Source organism: Halyomorpha halys, unplaced genomic scaffold, assembly GCF_000696795.3.
Source record: "Halyomorpha halys isolate HHAL.00 unplaced genomic scaffold, Hhal_1.1 Scaffold659.1, whole genome shotgun sequence".
NCBI lineage: Eukaryota > Metazoa > Arthropoda > Insecta > Hemiptera > Pentatomidae > Halyomorpha > Halyomorpha halys.
Genome location: NW_027107174.1, coordinates 109,802 through 123,882, shown reverse-complemented (window position 1 = coordinate 123,882; position 14,081 = coordinate 109,802). Strand labels below are relative to the sequence as shown.

Below are 14,081 nucleotides of genomic sequence, written 5' to 3'. Positions count from 1 at the left end.
TTACAAATAGCCTACAACGTCACCTTAAAGCATTATATATATTTTGATGATAATTAAAAAATTATTTTGAATGCATGTTATATCAAAATTGACTTATTTTGGATAATTTTAGATCATGAAAAAGACTTCCATGTGTTCTAAGTATATGGAAGGAATTTTCTTTGCAGTACTTATATGTTTTTCGAAAGTTGAGATGATTTTTTCCAACAAAGAATGTCGAGTTTATTCAACTGTAGAATCGGGGATGTAAACATAACAGCAACATTTAATTTCTTGTGTGTATTTCATTGCTAATTATAATTTTTGTCTGCGGATTTAATAGTGAAGTTTCGCTCTGGTGTTCCGTTGCATCGTAGGTGTTATTTCTAGAGTTTCCCTTTGGCATTTTATGGAAAGGACTTATTGAAGTTGATTTTAGCCGCTATGGTGCTACAGAATAAAATACTAAGCTATAATATTAACTGCAGTTAAACATAGAGGACGTGTGACATCCGTGCACGTTAGTGAATTCGATACTCATCTGAGGCAGTGAATATTTATTTCTTTGAAAAATACATCTTAGCATTTCCACTATGGTCAGTAAGAATCGGCAACCTCATTCTAGTCGTTTGAGAGTGGCAAAAATTGCCACATTGATCTCAATAAAAATGGTCCGACTAATACAGCTCTATTTTCGTATTGGAGATAGATTTAATATGTATATATTATAAAATGGACAAATTTTGAAATAATAATTAGTTTTATAAAATAATAACAGTTTTAATGTTATAAATATTTTTTTCCGAGATCGGTGTATAAATGGAATTAAATTAATTTAGTGAATAAAATTAGCGCCAAAAGATCATATTTCAAATGAATTATTTCCCCTCAAAATTAAGTTAAACGTAGGCGCAATGGAGCCAGGAAGCTATAAAAGAAAACTAATTCGCGATGTGGATTCGATGGGTAGGTTATCTAACCGCAATATCGACCACACTTCCCGCAGGCAGATTCCCGTTTCACCTCGGGATTCTCAGCATTTCAGCGAACGTGGTTTTCTGCAGAGCGTATCGGATTGTTTTTGAAGATTATCTGCTCAAATCCTATTGCCATTTGAGGCACCCATTCAACAGAGGCGTCAGTATACATATACAGAGTTTTCCCAGCTTAACGAGGAAGCCATAAGATGGCCTGTTAGTAAGACCCATTGAGCCTAGAGTTGTTTACTGAACAACTCATCTCTGAATGAAGGAATTCACAATGCACTGTCCTCAGTGGCTAAAGCCAAGAGTCTCTAATCATCTGATCTGATTTCTGAATTCAAGTTAATACCTGTTCTAAACCTGGAGTCAGCATTAAAAATAATCTATCATAACTGAATACTCAGACCAGTAAATTTTAATTTATTTACCTAAGAATAATATCATCTGGGAATAATTTATTAATAATATAAATAAACTTATAACAGGATTGTCATTTTTGTTTTGTATTGGAAATAAAATAAATCTTGATGTTCAGTTTATTTTGATTTGATGAAAAACAATCTGTTGTCAAAATGACGAATTAAACAAATATGGCAACTAAAACATATTTACATGCACTGTTCATAAATTTAATATTATTGATGGATGCTATTGATCTATCAGTTGAAAAATTGTGGATTGTGGGCTGATTTATTTCCAAATGGATACAAGAATTTGAAAAAACTTTTAACTAAAATTATCTTGCTGAGAACGGCATATAAAACTAATTATAATTTCAGTAGCTAGCCTACCTTCTACGCCACAACCCGTGATGAAGACCTGAAACTCAGGTCGAAACTTCAGCATAAAATAAATAAATATGGTTTTGTTTATTTATGCTGTTCTTTGCTGACCGCACCCCCCGACAAACTTCTCCAATAATTATAATTTTTAATATTGAGTGTCAATGATCCAGAAACAGCTTTTTGGATGATTAATACTCATTATAAGAAAACTGTTTTTGGGAAAAAAATGTTTTGCATTAACAGGAAGTGTTAGTTTTGAAAAAAAAAATCAACGTTTACCTAAACGTAAATATATATGGTAATTATCGTTAGTTTCCATTTTAGCAATAATTGTTTTTTTCTAATTTTGTAGAGATTTGCTTAACTAGGTGGATAAGAATAATATTTAATTATTTTTAAAAATTACATTGTTCAATAACATATTATTTGCTGACACGGTTTTATTTCACCCATTTTTAGAACATGCCTTTACAACATAAATTTACTATTCCAGAAACAATGTATGAGCTGTTAACAACTCAACGCTGTTTTACAATTCCTCAAAAATCATTACCTTCCAGGTTTTATTAATGTAATTGCTGTAAAGTAATTTGTCATGAACTCGATTAGCTCGAATTTAGAAAACTAGACACGGAAAATCGTCAGAGCCTATATACATTACTAAATATGGGCGTACTCAGAGGGGGGCTGAAGGGGCTGCTGCCCCCCCTGGAAGTGAAAAAAATTAATAATTAAATAGATCAAATGGTATCCTTGTTAAGTCTCAACACTCTTTATTATATCAATTGTTTCGACAAATTCGGCCATCCTCAAGGACAATCTAACAACTAACAGCTTATTATACACTCATTTGTTACAATTTTAACAACAACATTATTATTAATAATATAACATTTCTTAAATATAAATTTACACCTCACATCCAAATTTAAAAATGTTTTGCAGGCTATTCTGCGCAGGTCATTAATTACAAGTCAGATCACCCTATGAATAGGCAATTAATATGGAATCATATTAATTACTTATATATTTACCTAGGCTTGTGCCTAGTTACCTATTTTGTCAGATCTTCATTAATTTTTAAAACTTTCAATTTTAGATTAACTTACACTATCAACTATCATATAAACATACCCTTTTTAACCTTCCATACACTCAGGTCAGGCTTGTTATCAATTTATTTCAAATTGCATGTTGGTCTTAATTTTTATTTAGTCCATTATTGAAATTCATATTAATATTAATTGTAAATAGTAACAAAAAATTATACATAAATTGACTCAAGTATTGAAAATATTGTATTCTTTATGTAAAATTGTGGTGTTATCAAAATTAAATTTGTGGTTATTAGCTAGTGCTGTTTGATGAGGTTCTTCTCCTTATTTCTTGTATCATTTCTATGTTGATATATTCTATCCCCCAATAATTCCTTAGTTTCACCTACATAGACAGCTAGAAAATTGAAACACGGAATGTTGTATTATTAATGATAATGTTATTGTTAAAATTCTTACTAATGTATTTATAATAAGCTGTTAATTGTTAGATTGTCCTGGAGCATGGCGGAATTGGCCGAAACGTTGGACTGTTGATATAATAGTGTTGACACTTAACAAGGATACCATTTGATTTATTTAATAAATTAATACCAGCCTCAAGAAATTTAAAAAAAACAATAATTTAATAACAAATATTTTTTTCTTTAAAGTGAATAATTTTAATAACTAATAAAGCTCTGGTATCATCCCCCTTTTCCGTGCTGAAATGTCACAACCTGAACGAACAAGACTTGCTTCCCCAACCTCTCTACTTTTGATTCTTGGTACCCCCTTGTAACCAGAAATAACAGTTAACTATAAAACTTTAGTATGCATCTTCAAATTCATTATGAAAATATGTTAGATAAAAGGAAAGCATTTGGACCATAAGTGTAATGGAAATTCTCAATAAAATAATTTTAAAAAAAAATTGTGAATTGGTTAAACAGATCAGATTTGTAAAATAAACATTAAATAATAACAAGTTAGATAGTGACAAAATCCATGATAGAACAGAGCAGGAATAAAAAAATGCTAGTTGAGCATACGTAATTCAGTCAGGAATTTATGGAAAAATATTTTATAAATCTGTAGCATAATTATGTGACAACAATTATGTTAAGAAAACACGAATGGTAATCAATTAGATTTGTATAATAGTATACAATTGTTAAGTTCTAAAAAGTTGATACATTGCGTAAATTGCAATAACAGTTAGGTATGTTTTGGAAATAGAGGGGGGAAAACCCGTCAGCAACTAACATTTTATAAAACTATATAAGATAAGAAAATTAATTGAAATTTAATCAAGAATATTAATATTGTATACAATAACAAATAAAATTCAGTTCTTATATTTTCCATTGTATTATTTTTAATGACCTTTTAGGCTATAAAATTAACACAGGGGAATGGAAATCAGTCCATGTAAATATTAGATGGGGGTACCCAGGGAGGTGGATGTTCCAGTAATGGCCTATCAGGAAAACACTGCTCTATAAAATGAGAACGCATTAGAACGGCGAAGAAATCATTTGACGTTGCCCGATTGGGACTTAACTGCAACGGCATGGAATTTACTGGTCCAGCGTAATGGCTACTTATGGTCCAAATGGTTCCAGAGCAGCAATAGCCTCTGTGATACGGGCGATCTGTTAATTTACTCCCCAGATAGTACTAGCTAACAGCGATAATTTATTCTCCACTCCCTCGTAGCGATAGCAGATATCGCTATTTACGCAGCATGAAGCCTCAACAGCGTACCTATTCAAAAGGGAACGAGATTAAGGATGGTAATAGCTTTCAATACGCTCGGTTCAACTTTTCAAGGGAAATAAGTTATAGCAATATTAAATAACTTTATAATTTCATACAACCTAATAGAAACATAAAAGTAGCTCATCTCAAAGTATAATCAAAATTGAATATTATTCAAGGAATTAACTTAGCTTCTTTTTAGACAGATATTATAATTTCAAAGTATTATTAGATTGGAATATCAATTTGAGTGTAACTTTTCAACTAATAGAGTATTAAACTCAAACAGTTACCCCACGTACTGATCACTTTGCAGTTTCAATCTACTCTAGCCCGAAACATATTTAATATTTTGGCTAAATTTAAAAACAAAATTAAGGTGCATCAGCCAACTAAGAGCATGAAACCAGGAGCACGTCAAAATACACACTGGAAACTAAATCCTTAATTTCAAGGCAAACGAACTCTTCCCATTGTGCGAAAGAATACTTCGGCGTTAAAAAAAAAAACAACTGTTTTATAATGTATCTTGTTAATTGGTCCATGTATGATATATTAAAAAAAAAAAAACGGGATACATAACCGTCGTCACAAAGCGGCAAATAGTATCTTGTTTCCACCCTCACTTTTTCATTCACACAAATGATTTTCAGAACGGAACAAGCAATAAACTCGTGTGAATGATTGTGTGATCGGGTTTAAAGGCGATGGCATACTGAATTCAAAACTAAACCACGTCTCCTTTTTCAGTTAAAATAATTTAGAAAACAGAGGAAGCAAAGAATCTAGCCTAGAATAGTCTTAGATATCTTACTTCGGCGTTAAAAAAAAAAACAACTGTTTTATAATGTATCTTGTTAATTGGTCCATGTATGATAAAAAAAAAAAAAAAAAACGGGATACATAACCGTCGTCACAAAGCGGGAAATAGTATCTTGTTTCCACCCTCACTTTTTCATTCACACAAATGATTTTTAGAACGGAACAAGCAATAAACTCGTGTGAATGATTGTGTGATCGGGTTTAAAGACGATGGCATATTGAATTCAAAACTAAACCACGTATCCTTTTTCAGTTAAAATAATTTAGAAAACAGAGGAAGCAAAGAATCTAGCCTAGAATAGTCTTAGATATCTTAGGTAGACTAGAAAGTATGAATGCCTCACCCTGCCCGTGCGTGGCACGAGATAAGTTGAATGGAGTTCCAAGCGTCAAGTTTGACGCTCACCCCGTGACATTCTATGTTAAATATTATTATTTTTTTTTTTATTTTTGGCTTACCAACCTATTACATATACTTCTACAACTCTATTTTAATTTCCAAAAACCAGTTTTCAACCAGAAAAAAATGTTTACTACTTCTCTTGAGTTAATGATGAAATTCTTTCATAGTTTATATTTATCTAGTTTTCAGTACAGATGAAAATTTGAAATAGTGAAAATTCAGCAATCAATTCAAGTTAATTATTTGAATGAGGTTTAAGTCTACCAAGCATTCAAGACCATTTGATTATACTGAGTTGTATCAAAATTGTTTGAGCCATTTTCGAGAAAATCGGTAAATATGAAAAATCAATTGTATAAAGTGGCACATCTGGTCAGTCGATTCTATCAAAAAAGTTGCAGTCGCATTTCAGGTACATACCTGTCTTAAATATTTAATTTTAATTTTATTTTATTAGCTTGGCTGTTCAAACACACACACACCTTTTTGCAAAACTTGTTTATTTCGATTCAGGGGTATTCGAAATGTGCATATTTGCAGATAACGAATTCGTAATTTTTCACGATCGCAATACTTCTCTTCACTATATAATCTATATATAGGAAAGTGACAGTAAAAAAAAAATTGAAATCCTCAACGATTTTCCAAATAATTAGTAGCTATGTTGAGAGATCATCTTCTACCTGATTTATGTATAAATAGATTGAACAAATGGTCCCTGATTGAGGAGAGTCAATGAGACAGACAAACCGACCATCCGGATTCAATTTATTTTAATAAATTAACAATTATAACCGAGTGAGTAATTAACCTCGGGCAGATCATCCATTAGCAGGGGATCCCTGACAGCGGAGTAATGGCGCCCCCCGCCCGACAATGGCAAAAATGCCCCTCCGGCTAAATCTATTTCCTCACGGGTCATTAGAATTACCATCAAATCGTTAATTCTTTTCCCGTCACGGGGATTTACAAAGGGAATTTAGGACAAGGGAAGAGAGAGGGAGATTGCTGATCTCTCTTCATTAAGACGTATGAATAGCACCTTGCCACTTCTCGAGAATTTTCAAATTAGATTTTGAATAAAGCATCCTATGCTAATTTTTTTATTTCTTAGAACAGAGGAAAATCCCATAAGGAATATAAGCTATTATTTTATTACAACATTTTATGGGTTTTATCATTAAATAATTGAGACGATAATAGGAAAAGTTATGTTACTCACTTTTTTTTTTTTTTTTTTAATTTTTGAGTTATGGTCATATCTGCGTTCTTCATATTCAAGTATAAATGAAATGGGACCGGAGTGTATACTCTCTTATGAACTGCACAACAGTAGCACGTTTTTGACATGCAAAGGAAAATATATTAATTGAAGGAAAAGGGCATGGTCAGATTTAGGAGGCTTTTCCCTCTAGGATTAGTCACCACTGATCGTGGTTTCTGGAAAATACCTTGTTATTTTAACTTAAGCTGGAGGCTTATTCCAATTATGGAAAAAGAAATAGTTTTTAATTTTTTTTTTTATAATCAATGTTTTCCTTCTTAGTTTAGAGAATGAAAACCGTATTTTTTTTTTTATCCAGCACTTAACTAGACTTCGGAATTCGAAATTAAAGTATCACGAGATATGGATTCGCAGTCCTCGAATGCATATTCTACAATCGAGTTCCAAGGATAGAGAAATGTGAACTAAAACCACTATCCATTAATGACTGAGACTCACATTAAGGAGTAATGTTTTAAGCTACTTAACTATCCACCGTAGCAATTTTAAAACTGTGCTACCAGCTAGCTCATGAAACCGTTTACGATCCTGGAGTACAGCATGACATAAAACAGAATGTGGATGAGGTTGATGTTTGAAAAACTAATAAGTAACTCATGTATTTCAGTATTACTTTAATAACTTTTTTTTTTTTTTTCAAAATTCAACATTTTAAACATTTATGTACTTTATCATCACAAATCTGAAATGAAATGTGGTACATCTTTGAGATACACCACTTTCTCCTCCCTAAGATCTCCTCTTGGAAGGACAAGTGGTCTATCTCAATTAAGGCAACTAAAAAGATTTTTTTTACACAAAATACTTCACAAGTTAAGCAAACTTAAATAAAGTAGTTTTACAAAAAATATTGTACTAAGTAAATCAGATATTTGTTTACTGTACTTCTAATAAAAGACCTTGTTTCTCAAAACGACATTGAAATAACGTTCACTAGTATTCCTTTCCTAAATTAGAGGTGAGATTGATTTCAGTTCAAAAACCTACAAGATGAATGAAGAAACAAAATTAAACACTAATTGTAAAAATTCCATTTTTTTTTTTTTTTTTTTATTTACCAGGAACTTTTGCTTTAAGAGTACAACTTAGAAACAGTGGTGAATAGCTCTTAGGTTTCATTGAAAAGTTTTTAGCAGTTCAGTTGAATGAGAGGTCCTCAGAGATAGAGGGGAGGATTACAACTTCAGAAAGAGATATTTCAAACATCAATTTTTTGTAAAAGTCATGTTGAATATGAGCTAGATCAAGAAAAAAAATTACTGACTATTATCTATAACCATACGCTAAGTGTAAGTTTCTTCAACTACTTGTAACTCAAGTGAAAATTCCGTTTTATTTTTTTTTATATCCTTTTTCGAAAATAAGATGAAGATAACGAATTAGAAATAAATTTTCAAATAATTTCGTGAAAATATTTAAATTCTTAATAGCTTCAATTCTTTTGTGTAAGCAATAATATATTTCGTCGGTGTAATATCAAAATTCTGAGATAATTGTTACTTAATTATGGTTCAGGTTTAAGATAACTGCCAACTTTTAGTTTTGATATACATCAATTGATTATTTAGAATTTTTAATCAGTTAGCTCTTATATTTTACTATTTTGTTTTTGGTATGAACTATCCCTTTCGGCTAAGAGAGGATATTAACTACAAAACAGAAACAATCCCCTGCAAGTATTGCTGGCTTTGAAGGTAAATCCTCCGGCTTTTAGATAATGGGCACAGTTAGCTGATTAACATTCAGAGTTTAATTCGTTGAAGCTGAGCTTACGGTATTAAATTATTTTAGTAGCTGATAATGGAGTATCTTTATGCTTTGGGGAGTTCGCTTTGCCACAAACACATGGGATTGTTTTAAACTATTAATAATATATGTACATTGGCGAAGTTTACCTGAGTACAGAATTCATTAACTATTGTAATTCATTAAATTGTTGAATATCATCCAATGTAGGGGATAATTACAAAAAGCTTAATTGAAGTTGAAAATTGATGGAATGAATTCGGGAATTATTTAATTTTTTTAATTTTAAAGTCAACTAAATTATGTGATATATAATAATTATTTCTGCTATTGCTATTCATCTGTTCGCTATTTCTGCAATTTAAATAAATTAGTATTTCTTCTCATGTCAAAAATTATCATAATCTTGTTCATTTTAACATCAAAAAGGTTCTAGGTTCTTACAATTACAAAAAAAAAAAATTCTGACATATTCAAATTTCCATTACTGTTACAATTGAAAGTCATGGTAAAAGACCTCGTTTACCATGGTTCAATGTGTCTATACAAAAACTATTTCATCTTTAATGGTCTTTAGTTTTCTTTTTCTTTATTATAGTTCAATATTGCCAGTTAAAATGTTGCGTTTTAACGTAAATTTGTGACCAAAACTACGAATTATATGATTATATTCCCCTGTGAATATTTCAGTAATAATACCAAAAGACCAAATTTTTTTTACTATCCCTTTAAAACATCTTTATAATAAAAAATATACGAGCAATACAGCTTGAGGAATTCATAAGAAGAAGTAAGGGTGTTTTATATTGCAATATGGCATAATTCTATTGTGATCGAAAAAAATAAACTCTAATTCCCTTGATCAAAGATTGAAGTTTTACAAGATATTCAAAGTGACGTACTCCACCGGCAACAATGACTGTACCGACCAGAGATTTAAATACAAAAGACAACCGAAAAATACAGCTGAGATTATCTATTAGAGGGGATCTAGCTGAGGGGATCTATTAGAGAGAATATCCTAATATGAAAAAAAAATTAACCGTTAAAACCCTTGAAGAGTTGGGGGTGCACTACTTTGTGAGGAAGTAGTGTTACTAGGTCAACGGTTGTGCAAGAATGTGATTTTGTCAGAATTACGCTCGGCCGCTAGCTTTTTACCCAGTTAAGGTTACCCACTTGATCTGTATGAGAAACCAGGAGGGCTCCCAAACCCATAGAGCTTCACAGCTACTGTGAAATAGAAAATGATTATCTGTCACTACCGGATTCGAATTCGGGTGCTTGGAGTTTGTAGCACAATGCCTAATATAATAGGAAGAAAAACAAGATAATAATGCTGAGGTATAATATCATTGGTATACATTGGGGAAAATATGAATGATTGAATGATAATGTCTGTGCAAATACATTCATGTTGTCTGTTTCTTGAATTCATATTTTATAATTTCATAACTGTATTAGTAGAATCCGAAATTTGAACAAAAATATTTTTTTTAAATGGCATACATGTAGCAATCATAACATCATCCCAATATGATTCTCGGAATTCGACACTAGACAAGGAGAAAAAAAATTATTTAGTTAAATAACAAATTGAAATGATTTTGAATTTTACGAATTCGAAGTAAGATTGAACAAACAAGGTTAATAATGATTTTTTGTTTTGTGCAAAATAGACATTAAAAAAAAGAGATATTGAGAAAATAGGGACTTTAGCTGCAACTGCCGGCTTATATATTCCCAGAGTTCGGATCTGAAATGCAACTTCATTATGGAAATTGATTCGGCGTTCCGCTTGCAAAGGTGCTTTATCTGAATTGCTAAAACCTCCACTCGAGTTCGCTTATCAGACAAAAATAAACTATTGTTTATAAGCAAGTTAAATTATACAGTAAGGATCAATATTGACTTTTATGCAGGATGCTGTAAGGGTAATAGTTGTCATTAAATGGGAGTTTTATCTACAATTACTTTTTTTTTTGCATAAGCTAATAACAAAATGCACTAAAATTAGTTTTATTTTATTTTTAAATTTAATGCACTGCTTAAATATTATATGTTCAGCATATACCTAGGAGTAGGTAGCTCATTGGTAGGACAATAGGACCCGGTTTCGAATAATCTGTGGCGGATAATTGCTATATGTTACCTGTAGCCGTTGAGTCAGCCCTGTGGGTTCTGGGCCTTTCGGGGTCCACCCAGCATCATAAAGTGGGTAAAAATCTGGTGGTCGAGAGTTATTCATTATTAAGGAGGTATCCTTGCACAACCGTTGGTCTAGTAGTGACAGAACTTTTTTACAAAGTACTGCACCCATAACCTTTCACGTTTTGTAATTGTACAGATTTAATTTTAATTCCATTTTACATAATTATAAAATTGAATTAAGATTTTTAAAATTCTTTCAGTATAACATTTTTATTTCCTTTATTTATTCATTTTTATGTAAACTGAACCTTCATTGACGTAAAAAAGTTATATCCACATACCTTCAGTCACCAATTATATATCTTTAAACTAGCACACTGAATATAACAGAAAAGTTAACTTGTATTTTTAGTGCCAATTCAAACATGTCAGTCTTCGAGTCGTACATTTCAATATTTATAATTTTAATGACGAAATAATCGATTTAAATTATTCATTAATCTAAAATTAAAGTTTCAAAAATTAATAAATTTCTAAAAAATTGGGTGATTTTAACTTGAATTTGATGACATGGGGAAAATAGCCTGAAAAACATTTTTTTAAATTTTGATGTGAGGTGTAAATTTATATTTAAGATGGCTGAATTGGCCGAAATGTTAGACTATTGATATAATAAAGAATGTTGAGAATTAATAAGGATAGCTTTTGATTTATTTAATAGCTTTTTATTTTATATAACAGAAAAACATTTGAAATTTATATAATCCACAAACTAGTGTTCTCGTTTCATAATATTTCGAAATAATTTTGCAATAACAGTGCCACATTCTTGTTGTAATTTATCTTAAATATAATTTAAACTGGGTTCCCGCTCTTTTTACAGAAATGATAACCCATTTCAGGGCTAATTCATGACGTTCCTCAAAAAACACCATGATAAGGTTTCTATCATTTAAAATACTTCGCTTACTAATATTTTTATTATTTAGTATAAATTGGTTTGTTTTAATTACTGAGAATTAATAAATTACATCATAACTGTATTATGCTTAAAGAAAAAAAACGCTTAGGGAAAGATTTTGGTTTTTGATAGTCTTTATATCGTAGAGCTTGTTGTTAAGCTACGTTCGGTGCCCGTTCACTTCTGGCATTGGATAGAAACAATAACGTAACAAACTATTTGACCTCTTAATTCTCGAACAAGGTAGAAAGATCTCAGATTTGCTGTGTTCTGTAAAACCGTTAAAACATAGTAGGGATGAGAAAATAACCTGAGGCTCCCAATAGAAATTTCTTCAGCAATAATTCAATTTCCATAAAAATTACTAACCCTCCTACTCCTTAAAACCATGGAAATCCCTTAATTGATACAGTACGGAAGTTAGGACCGTTTGAATCCGACATAGTTGTTCGGTATTTCTGGCGGTTCCACGAAACGAAAATTTGACTTTTCCACCATGTTTAGAATAGGGTGTTATTATAAAAATACCTCCTCTCCCACCCTCCCGCCCGTATATTATAAATGACCAGGAAGGGGTCATGGAAAAAAAGTGAATAAATCGTATATTTTTGGTTAAATAAAAAGAAAAAAATAAGGTGAAATGCATTGAATTTTTAAATAATAAATAACTCTTCAAAAATATCGGTGAATTCCTATTTGCTAAATTTACAGAATCAGATAGTACTATAAATCAGTTAGATAACTTAAATAAAATGTAAGAGGAGATGGAGCCGTGACAGAGACACAGAGGGTTAGATATGCTGGACAGGGGTGGACTAAGTTACCAACAGGTTGTCGCCCTACTTCCCAGGACCATGCTCCACTCCCTCTGATGGGATATTCATGTTCTCCACGTCGTCACTGCTCCTGTGTTACACCTCAGGTTTATTCAATTTAATGAGAAATTCGGAATGACTATGGATAGGCTACGTATTTTTGCTGCAGTCTTCGATCCGAACACTGCTAGATCAGGCGAATATAATTAATTACATATTTTGAAATTTAGTATAAAAGTTTTTGATTGAAAACATAAAAACTTCTGTTTTACATGATTTTGAATACTTTTGTTTATTGAATATTTACTGATTACAATCAAATGGCAAAACTTGGTTGATGTATGCTGAGTGTGGCAATTCTCCAATATTTAATACAAACTCTGATCAAAAATATAGTGTCACTAGGAATTTTCATTAAAAAGTCATTTTGAAACATTTAGTGGAATATTTGAATTAGGATTAATCACACCAAAATAATATAGTGTTTATAATTATTATTATTCAATGGGTAACAGATTATGGAGCCCTAAATCCTCGCGCGGTGTATTTCCCAATATTAGGATGTAATATTCTCAGTATTAGGAAATACATCGCGCATATTTTGACTTATTTTTTTTCGCAGAGTAGGTTCGTCACTCCCAACGCCTAATTTTTTGTGAGTGCCACCCATTGGCTTACGGGCCTCATAAATGCCGGGGGGGGGAGGTTGCTAGCGAGTTTTGCATTATTTTGTACTTGAAAAAAAGCCCGGGTGTGACCGGGATTCGATCCGACAACCTGTGGATTGGTAGACTGGCGCGTTACCACGCTGCTACCACTACCCCAATTCTTATAATACCATTGATACCAGTAAAAATTCAAATTACAAAAAAGGAAAAGTAAATACAAATTTTTTAAACATAATAACATTTCAAGTTGAATGTAAAATCAGCTCATTAATCTAGCTCTGATAATACAATATAGTCTTAGAAGCATTAAACTAATAACATTTTTTAGAGATTATTTGGTTGTGCTGTCAAACTCTTGAGGCTGTCCTGAGTTCTAAGAAAGCCTTTACGAGAAATTCATAAATTCATACCTCTTGTAAGTTATGAAAAGTTTCTAGTTTTCTAAGTTTTTTCTTAGCAATGTAGTATCATATATTTTTATCTTTTAAGTGTTTGAACATTTATAATAAAAAAAATATGTACTCTATAATGTGTTTTTAGATCTGTATTCCTTAAATTAATGAAGGTATTTAATGTGATTTATATACTGTAAATCACATTAAATAAATACCTTAATTGACAGTCTACAGGAATTGCCTGATAAATCTCATTATCTTAGACATTGGTATATGCGAGATTAATTATTGTA

At 31.3% G+C, this 14,081-nt stretch overlaps 1 protein-coding gene across 1 annotated transcript in view; it reads right to left on the bottom strand.

The window, feature by feature from the left end:
* The window catches only part of LOC106685108 (kin of IRRE-like protein 3), a 131,003-nt gene that overhangs the window by 28,501 nt on the left and 88,421 nt on the right, over positions 1-14,081 (bottom strand). The gene's annotated exons all lie outside the window — the stretch shown is intronic.